This window comes from Cyanistes caeruleus, chromosome 5, assembly GCF_971803275.1.
Source record: "Cyanistes caeruleus chromosome 5, bCyaCae1.hap1.1, whole genome shotgun sequence".
In the NCBI taxonomy this organism is placed as follows: domain Eukaryota; kingdom Metazoa; phylum Chordata; class Aves; order Passeriformes; family Paridae; genus Cyanistes; species Cyanistes caeruleus.
This window is the reverse complement of record NC_141705.1, coordinates 14,833,865-14,858,033: the sequence shown is the minus strand read 5'-3', so window position 1 is coordinate 14,858,033 and position 24,169 is coordinate 14,833,865. Positions and strand designations below refer to the sequence as shown.

General features: G+C 39.4%; 1 long non-coding RNA gene across 8 annotated transcripts in view; it reads left to right on the top strand.

The window, feature by feature from the left end:
• LOC111928401 (uncharacterized) overlaps positions 1-22,979 on the top strand; it is a 50,085-nt gene extending 27,106 nt beyond the window's left edge. For all 8 annotated transcript variants that reach the window (XR_002864095.2, XR_015287096.1, XR_015287095.1 and 5 more), the window contains one exon: positions 19,989-22,979. This is a non-coding gene — a long non-coding RNA (uncharacterized LOC111928401). The remainder of the gene's footprint in view (positions 1-19,988) is intronic.
• Positions 22,980-24,169: the final 1,190 nt, after the last annotated feature.

Below are 24,169 nucleotides of genomic sequence, written 5' to 3'. Positions count from 1 at the left end.
AGCTCTTCCCATCAGGGGAAAACCTGCTGGTTGGTGGGTAGCCCATCATTCTGCTTCACTGCACAGGGTACCCTCGAGCCACCCCACGGCCAAGCCTTCCTTCCCTGGGTGCTGCCAGGGGACCTTTTCTGCCAGACCTTTTCTCCAATCTTCCTAGGATGTGCTGGGACCAGGCCTGCCATGGTTCAGGGTTTGATTTCAGGGTTTGGTTTCTGTTCTGCTGTCAGGGTCATGGGAAGAACTGCTGGGGAGAGGAATGAGAGGTTGTTTATCATTTTTCAGTTGACAGTCCTCAGATTTTTCTCCATACATTTAAGGAGTAAACCCACTGTGATATAGACTATTGTTATTCATCCAAAAAGTTAATCCAAAAATGTGAAAATTGTACATCTTTGTTTAATTGGAGAAAAACACCAATGTTTATATCTTGAAACATTCATCGGCTGCTCAATGAGACAGCTATCTGCATGGCTTTACTTCCAAGAAGAAATTAAATACTTCATCTTGGAAAAATCCTGCAAGCCTGTTTGCTGCTATTTTATACCTAGATAAAGAAAATAACTTCTGATTGTTTTTAGATTATCCCAGTTGACAGTATATCAATGAACATGTTGTTATCAGATTATAAATGTTGCTATTTTTATGACTCTTGCAGTCCTGTTTTTGCCAACCAGCACTGTCTGTATCTCAGCCGACATCTGCGTTAGCTCTGAGCCTTCCTTACCAGCACAGCATGCAAAGTTTTGCAAGTGCCTTTGCGACAGCAGCCATTAGCAGCTTTATTATGCTCTATATTATCTATATGAAATGATACTTGGGGATGTATTTCTTTGCTGCAGTGATATCTGCACATGGTGACTACTTGGGGACAAAGAATCATGTCAAAAGAAAAGAAGTAGCTTCAGAAAGTTGTGGGAAAATGCTACTTTGCTCTCAGCAAAGAGTGAGTTTAAAATACCTAACTGCTCCATGCTGAATACATGATAGGACTGCTTCTGGAGAGGAAAAACAATTTAGTCCTTGCAGTGGATATACAAGCCCTTAAGGCAGGCAGACAGCTTATGGATCTGACTCTGAGGAACCAAAAATACCCTAGCAAACCCATTCTATGAGGTGTTCCATCTTTTTGGAATACACAGTCTCTACTATCCATCTGCTATGTAGAGAGATTGAACCCACAGTTCAGAATACAACTGAAACACCAAAGCTTTGCAGATATGACAAAAACCCAGAAACAGATCAATAGATATGTATGTATATAAATAAAATTTATAAATAGAAAGATTATAAGATTATAATTTACAAATATAATATTTAAAAAATACTTGTAACCCCAGCCAGCATTTCAAGTAGTTTGTCCCTCTTGACATTTGAGCTTCTAAACGCCTGTGTTTTACAGAACACCAGATCCCCATTTCCCTGCGTCAGCCCCTGCTTTGGTCTTTTGCCAGGATGGCAACCTTTAGAAATTTCACAGCTGGTTTTCCCCATCTTATGTGAAACATTTTGTACTTGAAGAAAGAAATTATCTTGGTGTCACTGGGATATAAAGCAAATGTTGCATCCATGTTGCTGGCATAGGTGGAAAAGAAATATTATTTGTAGTGCAGAAGTGAGGGAGAGAAAGGAAGGGAAGGAGCTTGAATCAGGCACCGACTGCATTACAAAGGCATTAGTGACAGGTGGGGACAGCATGCACAGCAAAGAGAAAGAATATAAAATAGCTAGTCACTGGTTTTACCACAAAGGCCAGGCGTTGGCAGTTTCTGCTACTGAAGAGAATTAGACAGAAACAGTCTCCCCAAGCATCCTATGATGCCATCTGGCTTATTACAGAGGAAATCCCCATTGGCAGCCTGGGGTTTTTTCCCTTCTTTTTCCTCACAGCAACCTGAATGAGTGCCAAGATTATTTCTCTCTCTCTCATATTCCTTCTTTTTGGCATTGAAACATTCTGTAGAAAAGGGAAATATGCACTGCATCGGCTCAGATGAAGGCAGCAATTTAAGGAGCAGGAGCCTTTGTAAGCTTTGAGGTGGAAGCAGGGCTGATAAAGGAGATTAAACAAGCTGAGACCCTTTTGATGAACAAACTGAACCATCTTGGTGCTGAAAAGGCAGAGATATAGTCGATAGCTCTGATATACTGTCTGTGCTTGCCAGGAGAGCGATCTATTTCCATTATTTGCCTAAAGGGTGATGTAGGCTATGAAAGTGAGTCACCAAATAGGAGTTCAGGTGAGATGAAGGTAGCGTGAGCAGGGAGCACCTCCTTATTACAACTCTTCAAATCACCCCCTGAGTGCAATTACTTTGTCACCTCCTTGTCCTTTCTGCCAGGTTTCCTTTCCTGAGATTGGCAATGTGCACGCACAATAGTGGTCTGTACCTGTCAGACAAAGAGACACAAGTAGTGGGGTTAGTTTTAATTATTTTTCAGTGAAACATCCACATTAGATGCAGAATGGAGCTGATTTAAATTACAGCTTGCCTGAAAACTGTTATTGACCTGCAAAAAGGTCCTACCATGTTTAAAAAGATGATTATGCTGGAGGAAAATGTTGAATATTTTGCCAGACACTGAATATTAATTTTTATCCTGAATACCTAGTTTTGTGTGTGTGTAGTAACTCATGCATATACATGGAGCTTGATTTTGTATGTATTTTTTATTTTTAAAATATCCTTTTTCCTAGATAAATAACTGTTTTGTGACTTTCCCATAATCTCAGTAGTCTTTTTGCAGAAATCTTTACAATGAGGAGCAGCTAACTGATATTTTTTGCAACCTAATAATTTTTCATGTCGGCTTGAAATGCTAATGAATATTTTGCAAATAATGTAGTGTACATATGGGATGTGTATATGTCCTGTATGGAAGTCTGTCCCTTATTTTCACACTGTGGTGAGGTAGGACACTTGCTCAGTTCTGGCCCTGATATGATATATCTTCCTTCAATCTTTGTTCTTACCACATCATATTTAATCTGTGGATAGAAACAGAACAGCCACATATCCCCCACTCCTTCTGTTTTTCCAGTTGTAAAACTAGAGATCTGTCTCTCAGCCATGCTGCTTTTTAAGACTGTAGTTCAATTGCATTGTTGTTTTGTTTTCTTCCTTCTTTCCTGCACTATAAAACCCACCAAAGTATTTGTTTTAAAAATATAGGACTTGTTCAAAGTGGTTATGCTGTGGGTAAAATGACCTACTGATACCAAGCCATCTGGGGAAAGGGGTGTTTAACAAACATAGGAAGAAAGCAGTGCACTCAGCAGGTTTGGAGAATGGTATCACATGTCTGCAAAGCAACTGTTCTTATGTTAACACTAGTGCTTCCTAGCTTTGAAGTGTACTATAAGTGCATGAAGTGTATTGCCTAAAGTCTAGGCATTTTTTGCACTTTCTATTTCAGAGCGAAAGTTTCTATTATTTCTTTTATCATGTGACAGCCATATCTAAATTCAGAAAATATTATCAACACTTCCAGGGAGAAAAATCTTAATTCTGTCACAATAAAGGAAATAACGGTTAAAATAGGTGTTTTCAAGTATTACCAGAAGCATCCTACTGCCACATGAAAAAAAAAATGTAGTAGAAAAGGGAAGAAATTAAAAAGGCAACTTAGTACTGGGTATAAATAAGGCAAGGTGAGCTGTATTGCTTCCTGACAGATTTTGGTTTTGACATAAGTTTCATATATTTCATTTATTGTTTTCCACTGTTATAAAAGCTTCTGGCAGTGGATTTTAGGTCTTCCCTGAGATACTTCACCTGGCTGTATGCACACAGCAAACACCTGGGGCAGCTGCACTGAAGTTGCTGAGTGGTACCACTGTACAAGCCACTCACCACTCACTGCAGAACTGAGCGAAACCTAAAAGTATTTACAGCCAGAGAGACTGAGGTCAGGATCCAGAGGTGTCTTTGAGGATGTGCCCTTTATGGCCTCTGTGCAGCATAACCTCGCAGTGAAGGGACTGACATCTCCTTACAGAAAACTGTACTTTGCAAATCTCAGCAAGCTGTGATTTGATGATCTCAGCAAATAATGGCTGTGTCTGCAGTGCTTGGTTCTCCCCCTCCATGTGCTGGATCCTGCTGCCAGGTGAAGTGGTATTGACTGCCCTGGTTTGGTGCTACTCCAATCTGCATGTCCAGGGGTGCAGCTGGAAGGCATGGAAAGGAAGAAGTGTGGGCAGAGAACACTGGGGAAAGACCAGAGAGCTGGGAATAAAACTTTCTGCTGCCTGGCAATCCATCTTTATGCGGGTGGCCTCTGGAAGGGACTGTTTCCCTGGACCTCATCTTGATTTTTTCCAAAGGGAAATTTCCCAGGCAGAGCTTCTGAGCAGCCCTCACACTGATGAAACAGGGGGGATCAGTCACCAAGACCTGGGAGCCAGTGGGGAGCTGGAAGAGTGGAAGGTAAAGCTGTACCTAGTAGTAATAAAGACTCAAGATCTTTATTAAAGGTTTGCTACTGTTTGATCACTGCTAGTCAATGTACCAGTCTTTATCTGAGTAACCCTTTCCATGAAGTTTAAAAAATGAAAAATTAAAATAACCAGCAGCTAACCTGACAAACTGTAGGTCCAAAGCTAACTCAGGAGTTAGCTTATTCAAATCTAATGAACTGCCTCATTGTTTGAACAGTGCTGATAAGTTTTTGATAAAAGGCTTTGTATTATTGCTTTTACACAGTTTTATCGTCCTTCCAAAAGACAAATTGCTCAAAACAGAGGACAAATGTAGTTCCATAGAGGTCTTTTTGCAGAAAATATACACAAAATTAATGAAATAAATGAAAAAGCAACACATAATAAACAAAAGAGTGACATTTATGTGCAGGAGACATATAAAAATTGCCTTTGCAATAGAAAAGACATCTTGATTGCAAAATTGGCTACTGTTGGAATAGCACAATTTTTGTAATCTCTCTATCCCAAGCACAATATTTTATTCTTATTTTCCTTCAAATCCATCACTCAGTTTACTTGGCTATAGGAGTTTTCACCAACAAACATTGTACTGACTGTATCAGTAATTTATATCTGATAAGAAATGAAAATATTCATGGATTTCTGCAAACTATGTGCTGGAAGTGTGGCACGGAATGATGAATAGCCCTGACTATCTGAAGGCATTTGTGTCTTCTGTTATCTTTAAAAAGACATTTTCAAAACACGTGAGATCTAAATTTTTTACTTTGTTACAGTAGTCTTTAGTAGCACAGTTCATCTCTAGGAAATGAGAAAATATTCAGATACCAGCAGCATCACAAACTTGTGTTCCCCCATTCTCTCCTGCAGACTAGGACGTCTTTTGGTATAGCCTTTGCTTGAGTTAGTGAGTCTGAGATGTATTTTTGCCTTTTTTTTCAAATACTGGGCTGGAAAACAGGTATTTGGAGACATTAGGGACTGTCTGTTCACTGGAGTTCTCCTTTCCTCAGAACAGACACATGATCCTGTGTGTAAGTCTGGCCCACACCATGTTCAAATCCCCCTGCAACTGCCTCGTCATCTCTGCCCACCTACAAGTGCTGAATGCCATGCTGTAGCCTATGTATTGCAGAATTTTCACTGGGATAGGGCAGGGCAGAATGCATTTGGGCACTTGGCAGTCGTGGAGAGTGACTTTTTTTTATCTCAGGTAAAATAAAAAGGACATGTGCATTGTGTAACCCAAAGGCTGATGCTGGCAGAGGATGGATGATACCAAGATAGGAGCTGTGGCTGGGTCCTTTCCTGCACTGCTTATCCAGAAGCACAGGAAGAACTAGAGGTAGACCAGCTCTTGCTGCCTCCTGCAAATCCATCTGGCTGTTGAAAAATCCACCCGTTGTACTTTGTTGTTACTGCTGCTGAATGGGAAGTTCCAGGACAGTTCTTATCTTTCTGAGTGCAATCATATTAAGAATAGTTCTTTCGCAGCACTCTGTGTCCAAATATTTTGTATGTACTGTAGCTTAGCAATGCTTCCCAGGAAATATTACTCTGTCAGTAGGCAAACAGTTGCTTAGCTTGAAAGAAGTGTAATTATTTAAGGCATGCACAAATGTTTTTGGCTGCGTGGTGCCATAACATTATTAACTGTGGGGGAATAGCTAGCTAGCTCTTTTTTAGAAACAGTATTATTGTCCTAAAATGCAAAATTGCTGTAAGTCTTATCCTGACCAGAATTCCACATTTGCTCTTGATAGTAGATTGTATTTCAGAGCAGGATTAAGTAAATAAGTCATATTAAAATGACAAAATGGGTAAATAGAATATAATGTGAAATGAAATGTAAATTGGATTTAGGCAAACACTTTTATACAGACCTCCCGTCAAACCCTATCAGACTGCTTCAAATTCCTACTGTGATTTCTGCTTGCAGTTCTATTACATGTTGCCACTCAAGGGCATTTGATGTTTTCTCTCTCTGGAAATTCATTTGCATTTAAATGATTTGAAATAATCATAAAAGCCAAGTGCTATGAAGTTTGAAATTAGTTACTGTCTATAAATTGCGATGCCATTAAAAGATGATTTTGAAGAGCTTTGCTGTCTCAAATGTATGCAGATTAAAATCTAACAAAGTACACCTTGTTACAAAACTGTAAAGAATGGTGTGACATGGACTTAAATTGATTTATTCTCCTACTAGCGCCTATAAACTTTACATACTTGGGTTTCTTCTGAAAGTGGAAAAATCCCTTTCATTTGCCTGCTGAATCTGAGCCAAATTCTGTTCTCAGATGGGGTTTCATTGGGTGTATCTGACACCAGTTCTTGGCCCTCAGAGTTTAATCTATACGGTCTATTAAATTTCTGGAAATGCTATATGAATAGTTGGGTCTCATAATTTTTTTATGGAGGGAATAAAGGAGTGGGATCAGGAACAATGGAGGCCATTTACAGTTGGCAGTATGTGTATGAGCATTTATACCTGTGTCTGTTCACTTTTCCCCCCTCCCTTGAATTTCAGTGTTCTGGAAGGTGTTTCTGCAGGATCTTCTCACTGAAGCAGCTGGTGTTCCTGGTATGTCACCCTGGAGCCAGCCTGGTCTCCTTGCCTATGGAAAGGTAGAACCTGGTTAGGAGCACAAATACATTTTGAAATATTGAAGCCCCTTTAGAAAGTGAGCTCTTTTCTCTATTCACCTCCAGAGAAGCTTAGGCAAAATAGGGCTGTCACCTCATAAACTCATCTTCTACCCCTCGCCCTATTCCACTTTTAACCTATTCCTGCTCTCTGCCTGTGAGACCTCGTTGCAGTATACTGCCCAATATAAATTCCTACTCCCTCTTTGTTTATACCACTGGGATATTATAATTTTACATTTTTGGATACCAATAGCGCATTCCAAATATATTTTGCTATCCTCAAATAATTTTAAATGGACTTGACCACAAATATATGTTTAACTATGTCTAGCTATATGACCTGATCTTAAGATGTTTGTACCAAGGAAAGCAAAGTTGCCTTGGTTTATAGGTCTCAGAACCCAGGGGTGGAATTACCTCCTTATAAACATATTTATGTGTGGATTTTTATTATTTGAAAGAAAGAAAGAAAGAAGTGTGTAGAACATATCTTAAAGGGCAAGAAAGGGTTTTGGTTTTGAATTTCCAGTCTAGTTGTTCAAAAATTCCTGATATAGTTTCCTTGGCAATAACATTAGCTGTATAATTCTTACAATTTCTAGTACAATAAAAAGTCCTATACTTGTTTGTGTATGAGTCATAAAGCAAAACAGCTATCTTAACCACTTCTTTAGTAAGCAACTTTTTTCTCTGAATTTGTCTCAGTGGTTTGTGCAAACTATCAGATAATCCTTCCTGATGAATCCTTAATGCAAATTCAGTCTAGGCACACTGTACTGGTGACAATACCTTGCCTCTCAAGTAGGGTTTATGGTTGCTACAGGGTCAGATTACTGATGGGGAGTGGGGAAGTGAGACAGGAGTGAACTGATAAGTTTAATACATTATTGTTACTCTAGCATGCCACAGGCCTCTTACGTTAGTTTTCTGGTAGAGTCCTGACTGCCTTATCAGAAGGAAAATCCTTATAGATTCACTGTGCAGCTCAGGCTAAATAGCCCCAAATAAAGGATGAGTCTGTTCAGTTCTGATGATTGCCTGGAAAATCAGTTGGAGGACAATGGATTTTGCATAGGAAATGAGAGGTGGGTTATTTGCCCTGGGCAGGTTTTCATTGCAAAAGCAATTTTGGCTTTTACACAGGTTTTGCTGAAAACCCCCTCAATTATTGATCCGAGAGCAAGCATTCTTTCAGTCCCAGATGGTTTCATCTGAGCAGAACTAGAGACTACCAGCATCTTTCTTTCATTGAAATTACTTGGCCACTTTGCCAGCAACCATTTACTTCAGTCACTTTACAGAGTCTGCTTCAGGAGCTTGGAACAGGATCATTTTGTCCACATCCATGGAGAACCCTGGGGCAGCAGAACTGAGAAACTGGGGATGGTCCCTGGAAGTCTGTTCTGTGCCTGAAAGTGTGAGAAAGTGCTGAGATACAGCATCAGTTTGTACAGGGATGAAGGAGGCACCTATTCACTGTTGAACTGATCCAAGTGGTTACTCCAGGTGCCTGCTTTTCCCTCTTGAGAGAAAAAAAATCCTCTTGAGAACAGTGGATAGTCTATTTTTCAATGAGGAATCCCTTTTAACACACTCTATAGAAAATTTGGAAAAGCTTTCATTTGAGCACAGTCCTCCATCACAGCAGGGTTTACTTAAATAAATTAAAAGCTTATGAAAAGACCATTTTTTTTGATGCCTCTTTTACATATGTCCTTTTAAGAAAGACATCCAATAAATGAGCTATGGTCATTGATTCTGTCCTGCTTTAAGCCAATATTCACAGACCACTGAAGAAAGTTTTGCAAATCATCTGGCTTTGAGAACTCTTACTACTCAAAACAAGACCTGGCAAAACAGATAAAAAATTACTCATAACTGCAGATAAAATTGTGGCAGGAGATTTAACTGGAAAATATAACATTTTATGAACTCAGGGCAAAACAATATCTCCCAGAACATATTGCAATCCGATCTCTGCAGATGCTATTGAAATAATGCAGAGTTTGATAAAAATGCATAAATTATACTTTATTGTTGTGGATTAGAAAATATGTTCTGAAGGGGATGGTAAGCACAGCAGGCATTTTGCTTTATCTAGTTTGACAGCATTTCTTTGCCATTAAATGAGGAGGCATAACTTAATATGTGCAAAAGGCAGAGAAGGAAAGGGCCAAGACTGCAAACTTTCCAAAGATGGGACTAATTACTTGTGTGCTTACCGCGTGCTTAGCACAGAGACCCTTGAGTGTTCAGCACTCTCCTGGCACAGACAACTAACATAAATAGAAGGAGAAGTTTTCTTTGTTCTAAAATGATAATGTTTACTTTATATTTTCAAAGCCTCGTGTTTTTGGACAGAACCTGGGTGCCCTTTTGGTTTCACCTGCCGTTTTTTCCTGACCACTCCCTACAGGCATTTTTTAGCTCTGCATTGACCTATGCTAAGGAACATAAAGTTCTGGCTCCCCAAACCTGTGTAAGTTCAGTACTGCAGCTCAGACCTGCCACTGCACAAGACGGGTTTGAGGGCCAGAAGTGCAATGCTGAATTTAAAACAGTGGGAGGTAACCCCATCTCCTACTACTGCAATGACATTTTTAGTTTTAGGGTTTTTTCCCCTCAGGGAAGCCTTTCTAAATGTTCTGGAGTAGAAACTAACAGATGGGATTTCTTTAAAAAGATAGAAACCACAGCTTAGGGTTTCAATACATTGGGTTTTTTTCTACCAGAAGGTAGGTAATTAATGATTCAATGTGCAGCCACCATACACTGGAATTTAAGCTGCTGGAAATCTCATTGGTAACCATAAGAATGCAAAGGGACACAAAAAGCTTGATTTGTTTTTGTGGCTTTCCTGAGTTAAAATTAAACCTATTACCAAGAGCTGACAGTGCAATATTGTTGCATTAAAGCCATGTTTATACTTTTTCATGCAGAATGTTTCCTGTGAATAATGACCTATAGAATTTGTGGTATATTTTGAAGGCAGAGGTTAAGTTATTATTCAGCTGTTGTAATATCTGTTTGTAGCCATACATGCTGTGCCTACCGCCTGCATATTGTCTCTACTGCCTGCAGTTTGCTACCCTGATGACTGTGTTTAATAGGGATATTAGACATTCAATAGACAATATCGTTCCTTTTAGTTATCCAGCAGGAGACTGAATTTTGTGAACATGCTGATTGTGCCCCAGATTTATCTTTCTGCAACTCAGCTCTAGCTCTCTTTGGAGCCAGTGGGTTGCTTGTTGCACTTCTGCTCTTCTCATTCATTTTTGAAGTTGCTCTGTTAAAAAGTTCCCAGCTCCCATTTAGTCAGCCGTAAATAGGAGGCAACTGCTCCAGTGGAAAGCAGTTATAATCATTAATGCATTGATTCAGATTTGTTTACTATAAACAGGAGAATAAATTTAAATAAAGGTGAAACACTTGGTTTCTTCTCTGGAACTCGCTTAATGCAGCAGAGAAGTGTACTGGGGTAAAGAGTTATCCCTTCCTTGCAGAGACAAGAGCCTTGTGCTTCTTTCTGCACGGCCTCCAAGGGATGAAATGGCCTCCAAGAGCACGGCACTAGTCAGAGAAGCAGTAATAATTTAAGTCTAGAAAACATTTAACATTATGCTTAACTTTAAGCATTTTTTTCCAGTCCCACCAGCCTCAAAAGGATTTAACAAGGCACTTAACATCCTCTCTGAACAAGGATACTTTCCTGGAGCCGGCCTTAACAAGGCAACTCACTGCTTCCTTTTTCTGTGCATTCTAATGCTCTTCGAGTTCTACCTCTTCTGCAGCACCTCTGAGGAGCTGACTCTGCCTTAGGCAGGAAAAGGATAAAGGCAAAGGGTTAAGTAATCCATTGTCATCATACATACCTCTGCATGCCATCCTGGTCATCCCATGGCCGGTGGTTTCATTCATCCACCCTTGGGTCTTGCCCAGTAAATGAGGTGGGAGGTCACGCTTGGGGTCCCAACACAGGCACAGAGACTGACCACACACAACATACCTCTAAAAAGAAGAAGTAAATGCAGGGAAGGGTCACTCAAAAGGTAGTGCAGAGTTGCTAACTGCTTTCTTGCGTGATTTTGGCCATTTGTCCACTTCTAATTATGCTTTTACTGTTGATTTAAATTGTAATGCTACCAATATTTTCACATGATCTTTGCTTAGGGGGAAAGTAAGCAGAAGAGTGAACACTGATTAAGGGAAATGAAAGTAAATCTGTTTACTGATAATATATGTGGCAACACTGAGACAGGTAAATGGCACTCTGGGATTGCTCTCTGCTCATGTTTATGATCTCCAATATATTTGTGCATTTCTCATTTACTGCCCAGGCAAAGTTTGCGTTTCCAGATTAAAGATGTATCATGACAATTTTGGTCGCAACAAGGTTATGAATTCTGTCATTCAGCAGACCTACACTGCTATTTAGCAGTACTTCTGAATGTGATTTTACTGATCTCTGTTCTTGTTGGAGAATATACTAAAATTCAGATTAAAGGTAAATGCCTTCTTTATGCACTAGTTTTTCACAGCTTCTTCCTCAGAGAAGCTTTTCTTTTCCTCATTTCATCTTGAAAGGTCATTTTAGGAACTAAAAAGCCCCGTTGCCAACTTTTTAAATAATTATGATCTCCAATAAAATGCCATCTATTTTTAACATTGTACTTTTTAATGTGTCTTTTTTAAAGACACAAGTAGATTACTTTTTCCATGAATAATGTATGACTTCAGAATCTTTGAACGCTGTGACATAAATTATCAAATACTTTTCTACTGTTTGCTGATAAAGTGGGGGTGTTTTCCACACACTCTGTAGTCAGATCATGTTTGGAGTTGGTTTCATTTTGTTGCTGTATTTGAATGATGACATTTCATCATCGTTTATGCCACTTAATAGCATAAAATGTCAGAAGGAAATGATCATAACACTTCTGCAGGTGATAAGTATTCCCTAGCTCTACTCTGTGAAGTAAACCACGGTGCAGTCTGTAAAGCAAAAACAGCCACCGTGGCAAAGGTACTGGGATTAGCAACACAGAGTGTGCCTGGTTTAGCAGAGGGAACCTGTAGGAGATGACTCTCAAGAAATGGTTGTTGTCTTTTAAGGAATTCCGGGGATGGGCAATATTGATAAAAATCAGAGGGAGCCCCCAAAGCTGTGTGCAGGGTCTGGTGGAGTGGGTGGACTTCACGACTGATGGCTGAGTGACCAGAGCAGAGCATCCACGGGCAGTGCAGAAGTGTTTCAATATCCTCAGCTGCCAGGGTCAAAAGAGAATCAGAAGAAAAATGAAGTGCATAGCTGAGATTGTATTGTGGCAGCAGAATATTCAACTGGCTTAATGTGCTTCAGGAAATAGTGATGTTTAGGATGAAGAGAAGAAGAAAATTAGTGGAAGTGGAGAAAACCAGATAACATTTTTTTTCAGGCAAGAAGCATATTAAAGCAAATAAAGAACTGGAGGGGGAAAGTCTGCTGGGACCTGGAGCTTAGCAGAGAAGTGGTAAAGCAAATAGCAGAAGTTAGAGAGAATAAGAGAGATGGAAACTGAAAGGAGAAAATAGCCTCACAGCACATGGAAGCAAAATATCTGGAGGAGACCCTGGGGGACACTAGTGTGGATTTATGTCCTGCAATTATAATTAGCGAAAATGAGGGGATAAAATGAGATTTAGAATTTTTAGGAGCACAGAACTATTTCCAAGTTTTAAAGTAAGTTTTATGTTGTCTTTGTCTGCTAATTTCTTTCTGAACTCCCTCATTCATTGCTTGTCTTTCCAGAAAGCACCTTGTCTGTGACACACCCTGGGATGAACTGCACTTGTCAATGAAAGACACAGCAGGAAGAAAATTCCAGAGAAATTTCAAGGTCCATTTGTAACAAACATAGTAAATATCAATAAATTGCATGGTCGGAAATAGCACCAACATAAACAGGATGTGGCAACTGGAATAAGCATATTTAACTATGCTCATCAAATGATCAGATATGCAATGGGACAAGAGTATTTATATTTTTAAAAAATGCTTTTTGGCTGTCAGAACCCTGGAAGAAGGTTATAGTTTTCACTGAAAATTCATGAAGGGGTTGGACAAGCAGAAATGTGAACCAGTGTCATACTTGGAAATCTAAAATGGGTGAATCCTTTGGCAGGCTCTGGATGCTGAAAAACAGGCCCTACATTTGCCTAATAAAGCAACATTTGCAACAGCTATATGCCTCCTGGTGAGGAAGACAATGGAAATTTGAGGAATTTGTGTCCTTGAGTCCATGCATCTTAGGAATGTTTATAAGACCAAATATTTATTAATTTAGGATGGCCATGTTTTAAGGATGTCTTGCAACTTGCTGTTACCTTGGAAATCACCCAGTCAAAATCATCAGAATTTTTTCAAATACCTAGTCATTGGATATTTTGCAAAACCAGCCTATGTAACTTTGGAGAATGGACAGTCTTGGACAACTCAGAAAAGGTGCCTGAATATTTCCAATACTTTATTACATATAATTCATTGTAGACTAGCAGCATTAATGTCAAATCCAGCTAGTTGCACAATAATTGAGAATTCATAAAATGTTTCTGGGAATCACCATGTAATTACCATTGTCTCCAGTGGTGGTACAGGAAAATAATATGCAATATTTCAAGACATTTAATTAAGAAGTGTCAGTGAGCTACCTTGAAGATAACTTCTATCACCCCCGTATGACAGGCTTGTGTATGACTAGATGATGGATGAGTCCCCTCAGTAGGAAAGACAGATGAACTGAGGAACATGAACGTGATATGCAGAACTCAGTATGATGAAGTATATAATTGTTGTTTACTCTTTAAAGGTGACCTACAACTACAATGCTTTATGGTTACTTTTCTTGCCTTCTTTATAATGCAACAAAAACCTCTAAAAAGTTCTCCAGTAGAAGCTGTACTTCTTTCTTTCCTTAGAAGTTCTTGTCCATTTTGTTTTTTCCCCAAAGATCTCTGATCCATGAAGGAAGTTTTATCAGATATTAAGGAAAAAAAAGGTGTTTGTGTGAGGGTAATTTCTTATGTGGTCTGCTTTGGATGTGGGAGCTGTTATGAATTCATGCGTGGTTCACTGGTAATGTCAGCAGTAAAACCCTTCGTCCCTGTCTTGGGAATTGTAGAAAAAAATCTTGTAGCCTTCATGATGAAAATGAAATTCGAGATCAGGGGCAAAACCAAAAAGAGAATTTAAGGATGGGTCTCATAATGGTTATTTATGTCAAAGGAATTAAGGAACTACCGGTTTCTATTTATGCTATTTAGCATAAACAATGGGCTTTGTGTTCCTTGCTCAAGTAACTGCTCTCTTACACTCTGTGAGCTGCATTACCTTACATTTTGACTAACTGCAGTTTTTTTGCTGTCACTACACAGCTGACTTGACCTCAGCCTGCAGTTTAAGAATCCTTGCTTTTTACTCTGACTCTTGCTTACCAGCCCATTTGTCTTCTACTCTATCAGTGCCCTTCTCTGTGGACCCTAAGGTGATAATTACATTAGCTGTACTTCATCACAAGCTTGTTAGGGCTTGACAGTTGATTTTGGCTGACTATAATCAGCCTTGTCCCCACTTGTCATTGTCCCTTTGTGCAGTGGTTGAACATGACTCTTTCTACATTAGCAAGTAGTGTGCTCCATTAGGAGTGGATCTGCTGAGTGAAATAACCTGCACTGACCTCTGTGATATGTGTGGTTTTGGGGACTTCATGCTAGTTACAGCCTGGTCCTGTAGGCTCAATGCTTGTTAGTGCCTGGAGCACATCTTTGGGTTTGTTTTCATCTGAAGGAGGTTGGTTCTTGTTCTCTGGGACAGGTGTCCTGTGAAAATCACAGTGAGTAACGGGGAAATGGCTGGGAGATTTAAAAATGCGTTTCAATTACTTGACCATCAGTGATGATGAAGGTGCCTTTGCTCCTTGCTGATATACCCAGGGTAGTACTGCTTCAGCTGTGAGATTAGATTCTCATGGCTTCCCCTGTGTTCTGGATTAAAAAGCAGATGAAAATAGTTTTGTGGTTTTTCTACAAGTAAATCTTCTATTCCCGTGCTCATTTAGAAAAGGACACGTGTTGTTTTTTCTCAGTGTGTGCAGCTGACAAAGTGTAATCTGTGTTTATTCCCATAAATAAACAATAAATAAACAAATAAATAAATATAAAATAAAATAAAAATAAATAAACAAATAAATAAACTGTCTCAATGGGATATCCAACTGACTTCAGTGGATCATCTCCAAACTAGAACAGGTGAATCTTCTTGTCCTTTCTATCTCTTCAGGATGGCTGGGGCCCTTTTCATTTCCTTAGCCATAAATCTGGACGTGAAAAGGAGAATAATTCATGCATCTACACTTTCTCTCTCTGCTTTTTTGTATGTCAGAGTGCTTGATCTGTGTTGAAGTCCATGAGTCTCTCATCTTAGACTGTGCACATAATTAATTAAATTAAAATAATAATAAAATTAATAATAAAAAAGGATTTAATTAAATTCTGTCAGTGAGTATAAATTTAAAATAGACTAGTGGAGTTCATTGAAGGATCCTACACATTAAGTAGGAATATGTGTGGCTGAGACAGCTGATGATTAAAATTGTGATTGAAGAAATTCTCCATTTATTTGACAGGAATATTTATCTAAAACAAGATTGAAAGCGAGGGCAGAGTCTACTTTTTGCAGCTGTTGCAGCCATCAGTGCTGGAAGAAGCGCAGGAAGCATAGGAGTTGAGAACACTGGTTGTGGTGGGTTTTGCATTCATCAGTCATGGGTCATGTATTGAGAGTAGTGTCCATTCTGATTCTTTCACTGAAAAACTGCTCATGAGAGGTCTTTGTTAATAGAGCATTTGGTTCAAAGGGGCCTTGGCTGATATCAGAGATCCCAGAAAGGTGCTCAGAACACAGTGCTACTTGAGGGAAGGCTCTCACAAATGCAGTATTTGCTCATTTTCCTGTGATTCTGAATGTGACCTTCTGCAAAGCACATGCAAGCTCACTTTGAGTAAACTATTATTTTGTGAAAATGTGTCATCACTATTCTAAACTCCTTCTTTATCTCTTTATTTCCCATGTTTTTCCCTTTTCTTGCATGAAGGTCCTTTGTGGAATACCTATTATTTAATTTATTTCAGTCTGCATTATTTTTCCTAAATGTTTCTTAAATGAAGCTCTTTTTCTCTGAATTGTAGGTCAAGACTAGAAGCAACAATGGTGCTTCCCTTTTTTCTAACACAAGCACATACTTGTGAAGACACATAAATAACTTCAATACCAATAAGCACAAGTAAAATTTGTTAGCTGCACAGGAGACATATTTGCAGACAGAGTGAAAGCATAAACAATATGTTATCATTGTCCCAAATCAAAAGAAGGTCAGTACTAGGTGAAAAGTTTATAAGCATCACACATCACAAAAGTATTTTGTAGCTTGTTGGAATCTAACAGCCAGATCTTCAGCTATAAAAAAATGGACTTAACACCACTGATATTGCTGGAGATCTGGCAACCCATACCAGACTATCCTGGCCTGATTTTTATTCTTCATTTTACACATAATTTTTGTCATCAATCTCCATTTATGTCAATGACAAATGCATATTTCACGCAGTCAGAAGTAGACAAAGAGGTGCATCCATTGTTATAACTGATAAATTAGTGTCTTTGTTCAAACAACTTGCATTTACATTCACTGTTAGAGAAGGAAAAGCTTCTTAAAAATTTATAAGCTGACTATGCAGGTTAACTTAAATGTGCAGTCGTACAGTGTTGACTCAGAGTTAAATTTAGGAGCACTTTGCAAAACTAGTGGAAAGTAGAGCATTTGTTCAACATCACAGACTTGCAAATGGTTGAGCTAAATATATGGTGAGCGTTCAGTCACAGGTCAGGCTCAAACAGTGCGCTCCAAGTGCTTTCTGTGCATCGATTGGTCTAATTTTGGAGATCATTTTGTGTTTTATTCAAAACTAGACAAGGCTGTGAGGAAAACATGGACCTATGGGATACAGAAAAAGGTGATATATAAAGCGAGCTTGGTGCTCTGCTTCTCTTTGTGTGCCTTATGCAGCCCCTTCTGGAACCAGTTCTGGGCTACCTGGGATGAAGTTCTCTCTGAGCTGCCTGTGAGGCACCTCCCACTGTTACACTGGGCATCCCCAGCCCATCTGACAGCAAAAGGGTTTTTGTTTATCAATTGTTTGTTCAGAGGCCTCCCCCAGTTCGCAGCAAACTGGGACCTGGGCTTTTAAACCCAGGCATGTACTGTCTGAGTAAACATTTTTTTCATGTGTGTAAATGCACAGTGTGCTCACATGAGTCAGTGGCTCTCAACCACTGGTGAACATACAGATGCCTAACTGGCCATGTTCCCATACAAATACTATGTTTAGGGACAAGAATTAGGCATCCATAATATATGGATGTCATTGAATGCCCTTAAACTGACTAATGGGAAAATTATTTTTCACCCTTTATTTGTTTCACATTCTCCAATCTCCCTCTAACCTGTCCCAGGAAATAAAACACTCTGAAATGACCATCCAGTCTTTCAGATGATAAACTCCTCCGGGTAGAAGGAATTTTCCTGAATGTGTTTTCTCCTGTGAGCCCGGTGTACTCTCGTGTGCTGGGGAAGTGCTTGAGTGCATGCCATAATTCTCAGCGAGCCCAGGGTCCAGGGGCCATGAATTCACATGCCAACCCACCACCACCTGTCTCCAGAGGTGCCGTGTACCAGCCTGCAGACAGCTGCTGGTGCTGGAGCTGTCCTAAGGAGCTTGGTCCTCAGAGGGTGTGCAGAGGTTGTGGTAGTACGTGCTGAGCTTGTGCTTACGACAAAGACAATACTCAAACTCTTCCTCACCCCTTGTAAGGGGTCCTTCTGTCACAGTGCACTGCTGGGGTAGAGGCCCACGCATTCTTGTTAACCGATTTCAGATGGGAGCAACTTTAGTCAGATCTAACCAATTTTTTTAAACATGACCATCTACTACCTGTTCATTTAGCACATCAAGTAGCTTTAAAGTCATTAAAGACTGGGATGAGTCCAGCTTCAGATGTTACTTGAAAAGGAATGATCAGTCCTGCCTGGGCATAGGATATTTCTGATTTGTTATGAGAATGGCTGCAGAGCCCTTTTTGAATTTGTGATTTAGCCAATGACTTGCTGACATCTGAATCTGTGCAATTTGTAATGAATAATTTAAACCATAGGGAGCAGAAAGTGTGACTGAATTAAAAGACCAAAAAAATGCTTGAAAATGCTTTCGTGATCCTTTTTCTTGCTTAAAACTTGAAGATCAAACAAGAAAAAATTGAAGTTCAGGATCATTTCACACTGTACAAGGAACCAGCAGAGCTGCAAAGTTGAGCTCATTGGGTATATCCACTTTAAATGGCACCTCTTTGTAGTCAGTCAGGACAAAGCTGTAGACATTAACAAGACAATATAAAACATTTATTTTGTGTGCTTTTACTTGTCTTCAGAGGATCATTCTGTAAGCAATTTATGTTACTAAATAGACTTTATTCCACCATTGTGTATGAATTACCTGTTGCTCACCTATTAATCCTGCTCTTCTGTTTCCTGTTCTGCCAGTCTGAGAGGTACAGAGATTCAGAGTCCAGAGCAATGTTGGAATGCAATTTTGGCGTATATTCTGAAGTTAATAATGTATGCCACTGCTCTGAGGCTAAGTTAGGAAAGTTCAAGATTTCTGCAGTAACCTTTGTTGTGAAGAGAAGGATTGCCAGGCTTGGGGCTTAGGGTGCAAGTTAATAGGCAGTGGGGGACAAAGGAAGAGCAGTGTCTCTCTCCTCTCTGAAGCACCATGTCCTGGCTGGTAGCAGATGGCTGGATGCTGGGATCAAAGAAATCATGTTCTACTTCACTGTGATAATTGCAACACTCCTTGCTGACTTCCAGGTATATGATCACGGGTGAATTTGATATATTTCATTAGAAAAAGGTACAGGAAAGTGTGTTTTCTGTACAGTAATGAAGACAATTATAATCCTGGCTAAAATACACATGAGCAGGTGTAGTGACTGCTGGGCTGGATGTGGCTGTCATTGCTCTTAGCAGTGAGATGTTCCCTTGCTGTGGGTGAGTGAGTGGGGGCTGTGCAGCCCATCCCTTCATGAGGCAAGAGGTTACTCTCATCCAGGTGGAGAGAGGTTCACTTGTGTCTTGTGGTAAAGGGGCAACTGGGAACACTAACCACAAACCTGTGCTTTTTTGTTAGCTGCCTATTTGCATTTACCCAGCTTTTTAAATGAACTTATAGGTGTTTTACAGGTCAATTTTTATGGCTTGCTTTGTTGTATGATACTGAATAGGCTGAATCTTTACTCCCATATTTTCTTGGGGCAGTATTTAACAGCTTAACTGTGCAAAAATGTGCACTTAATCCCCCCAACAAAGGCCATTCACTTGCAAATATCTCAAGATTTTTGAGTACAGAATTTGAAATATGAAGTCACCAGAGTCTGCATTCCACATGTGGATGTAGGAAGTAGCCAGGAGACATTTCTTGAGTGTGCTATGTTCAGACAGAGTCATACAGGTGAATGGCCATGACTCAGCTAGCACTGAATTAAACAGTTTCCAAAGAGCACTTACCCTCCAAAACACAGAGAACTGACCTGAGCCATGGTTGAAAATGTGTGTAAAAAGCACTTATTTCACTCCACCACTGCTGTCTCAGAATCAGGAAAGACAATGAATGAGGGTGCATGTACAGCAATAAAATTTCCTATTTGTTGTCTTGGTGTTCTCCAACAACATTTCAGTCTTTTTTTTTTTTTCATTCCCTTAGAATTTATTGTTTGAAAAATTCTCTGTGTACCTTTGATTTCTTCTAGAGGATCATCAGGAAGACCTGTAAGCTGTTTCCTGACAGGAGATTGAGAGAGAAGAGAAAATGAGCTGTTAACAAGAATGCTGCCTGCTGTCTGAATTGCCCTAATTCATGAAGGGACATAAAGCTTAGACAAAAATTTATGGTGCCTTAACCCTGGGAATGACTCAGTTGTTTAACAGCATGTTTGTGTTCACACAAGCATAGGATCTGGGCTGAGCCAGAGCATCCATTGGAGTGCTGTTGTGGATGGACAGGGGCTCTTCAGGAAGGACCATCCACGGGGATGGAAGGAGTTCTGTCTGAAGGCAGCAGGGATGCACAGAGCTCTGCCCTGGCTCCATGGACAGTGGGACAGCTCAGAACTGGCAAGCTAGGATCAGTGGGAGTAATAATGTGTGTGTTTTAGAGCAGGGTGCCTGCTACTGCCAGCCTGGCCGGGAAGAACAGATGAACCCTTCTGCAGGCAGCTGGAAGAAGTCTCATATTTGCAGGCCCTTGGTCCTCAAGGGGGACTCCAACCACCCTGATACCTGCTGGACACAACACAGCAGGACACAAGTGATCTGAGAGGTTTCTGAAGCACAGGGATGGTGATTTCCTGATGTGGGTGGTAAAAGAGCAAACAAAGGGACACACTGAGAGTTCTGATACACACCAACATGAAGGTTGTGGGCAGGCTTGGCTTCAGTGACCATGAGTTGTGGAATTCAGGGTCCTGAGAGGTGGGAGAAGTGCCAAGATCAGTATCACAACTCTGAACTTCAGAACAGATTTGTCCTGTTCAAATTCTATTTGGAAGAATCCCATGGGACATGGCCCCGAATAGATGAGCCGTCCCTAAGGGCTGGCTGATTTTCAAGATCACCTCCTCCAAGCTCGAGAATGGTCCAGCCTGACAAGCAGGAAAGCCAGCAAAAGAGGTAGAAGGGCTTCATGGGTAAAGAAGAGCAACTTATTCCCAGTGAAGGAGGAGTGGGGCAGAGAATATCTAAACAAATTATGCATACGTGTGTCCTTGAGTCAGATGGAATTTGAAGGAATTTGAAGGAATCTCCCTATAGAAAGAGGATTCTGTGTTCTGAGCAGCTCTTCCACCTTTTTGAGACATGTGAATTTAGTTTCTTTCTTCTAAAAAGAAAAATCTACTGAAAGCTGATTAGTTTTCTCAGTATAATCACTTCTCTAACCTTGCAAACACATATCATAGCTGCAAGGTGATAGCAAAACTCTTCAGAGCTCAGTTTAAAACAAACAAATATGCATCTGGGCAAGAAATATAAACAACAATTGTAAACAATTAAATACATCAAGTAATCTGAAGCCAAAGTAAATAGTTTATGGAATGTACATAGTTACATACTATCTAAAAAAACTTATCAAGAATAAACCACAAACAGGAAAAAAGGGCAATAAACAAGAATCTCCTCAATAACAATTTGACTGGCCCTACAGTTCAATATTTCTTTCATATTCTTTCAATATTGACATATTTATAAAATGAACATATTTACAAATGATGATTATAAAAAAAACCTGAAAGCTGTTGTAAAACTATTATTTGTCATGTTTTGTGGAATTTTTTTTGGTGTCAGAATCTGTTAATTTACTGTGGTATATTTTTGTGAGAGATATCAGTTTATCCAAGCTTCTGTTCCATTTCAAAAGATCTCAGAATAAGATTCTTCACCTATTCAGTTGAAAGCTCACTATCCCACAGAGCTATTCTTTAATCACTTCAATGCATGCCTCCGTAGAGAGCAGAAAGTGTTCTTGACTTTATTAAAATACATTTCTTCTTCCAAACTGAAAACTAATCCAGATTCAGAGTCAAAAGATCATCTTGCTCAGCTCTAAAAGGTTTTTTAATTTTTTCTTTCTGATGTTAATAAGCCTTGAAAATTTCAGTATTGTTGCTGGTGTACACTTTGATCACTGGATTTGAAATGCAAGCTCTTTGGCCATGGCCCTTATTTTCATTACATTCAGACAGCACTGAGTACAGTGGAGACAAAACTCATTTGGAGACCTCTTAATGCCAAAAGCAATACATAAAAATTATAGATAGAATATTAATAAACACAAAAGTTTAGTGAGACTAATTTTTTTTTTTTTTTTAATTTCTATCTTTTACTAGTTCTTTGATTTTTGACCTGAGGTCCTCTGTAAGAACTGAACAGGATTTTCTAAGAATTAGTCTGTCTTCCTGCAAAATGTGATTCTAAGTTGGGTTGGATGGTATAAATGTCCTCTTCCCAGCTGCAGATATATCTGTCCAGTGACTTTTTCTTTCCTTGTACCAATAAGATAGTTTTTCCCATATGACTGAGCAGATCTGCGAGCAGCACAATAAAGGAGATGAGCAGATGAAGGTGCTGCAGCTGGCCACAATCCTATCCTCCTCTCCTAACCTTTATTAGATGGTTTTGAATTTATTCAACACAGCTTTAGTCCTAGATCTGCCGTAACAGCCTGGTGAAAATTAAAAAAAAACAACAACAACCAAAAAACTTTGGGGGAAAACCCCAAACATTAAAAAAACTTGTAAATACAAGTCTTCATGCCACTCTTTCTTCACCCAGCAGAGTGGTTCAAAATGTGGAGAAGCCTAGTTAAGAAGTGATCAGCCTCAGCTGCTGGAAAGCAGCATTGGTGACTTCTTTTTTGAATTCAGGACAACAAAATGCAGAACAATGTTGCTCTGAACATGCATAGCCTGCCTGCTTCTAGCTTTGGAGGATACAGAGCTCCCCGGTTGTTGTAGGAGATGGAGAAGCTAGGAAGTGCACTAGCAGTTATTCAAGCTAAAGATGTGCTCACTGATTTACTGGCTTGGCTCTTAATTTGTTTGCAAAACCTACAAATGTATATTATATGTTGAGAAACTAGCAATTGGTTTGGTTTCTGGTTTTGTTTTCTTGCAGGCTGCAAAGAGCATTATTTTATTAGAGTTCTGTTTTACATTAAAATTTCATTAAAATACATTTTCTTTCTCTTTCTGGTGTATTGCTTCTGATCACTGAAATCCAAAAACTCACCTCGCCCAAATTAAAGATTGATCTGATTCACATTTTCAGGGAAAGATATAATGAGTTATGGCTTGAAAACTTGGATAGTGGGTTCCAAAATGAGCAGTATTTATGGCTGTTTTATAAGCACTTAAAAAATAGGATGGAAATAATAATATGGCCTTGACTACCAAAGAGACTTTATGAAAGTATTTAAATTATAATGTCTTGAATTTAATGCATTTTAATGTTACTAATTTTGAATTAGGAAGGAAAAGGAATTCATGACATTTGCACTGTGTGACTCTGCTGTGTGGAAACTCACAGCATCTCATAATGGCTTAGATGGCAATAATAAATAAACAAAATGGGTCTTAAGCTATTTTTTTTTCTCATTTGTATGCACAAAGATGTCACCAAAGTCGCCTGTTTTCTCTCTGTAATGGTAACAGAGTCCTTATTCAAACTATGGTTGTTATAAAAGTCAGTCATCATTATCTTCCTAATAGTTTTTATCACATGATTGCATTTCTGAATCTGCAGCTTCTCTTGTGTTTGCTGTTGAGATGTAGTTCAAAATTTGGACACAAGTGGGTATTTACTCATTTAGTAAAGAAATGTATAAAAAACCCCAACAGTTTTGGACATTGTGTACTGCCCTTCAGTTTTCCATACCATAAAAAACCCCTCTGCTGGAAGCACAGTAAATAGAGATTTCTGGTTGGGGCTTGGCCATGGTGGAGGATAAAGAAGTTCTTATATTTTGGGGTAAGTTAACTGACATTTTTTATTGCTAAGTAACCACTAAACACTTTATTAGGTTGCACTTCATCATTTGTAGGTTCACTGGTTTGATCACTGTTCTTAATGAGATATTCTAGTTATCATTTCTGGCTTTAAGGTAGTTTTGTATTTGAGTGGGGTTAAAGGTCAAAGGCCTTTTAGCAAAGGGAGTTGGGTTTCCTCTCTTTCATTGTTGCTAATGAATAGTCAGCTGTTGAAATGGAGAGAAAAGTAGTGGAAATTGAAGTGACTAGTGACTGAGAGAGCCCAAAGAGCAGCAAGCAGCAGGACTTATCCAGTGATTCATGTGCTTTGTGTTATATATATTGACTATGTGAATAAACATTTGCCATGCGATGTCCATGAGGGGTTACACAAGGAAAACACTGTTTTT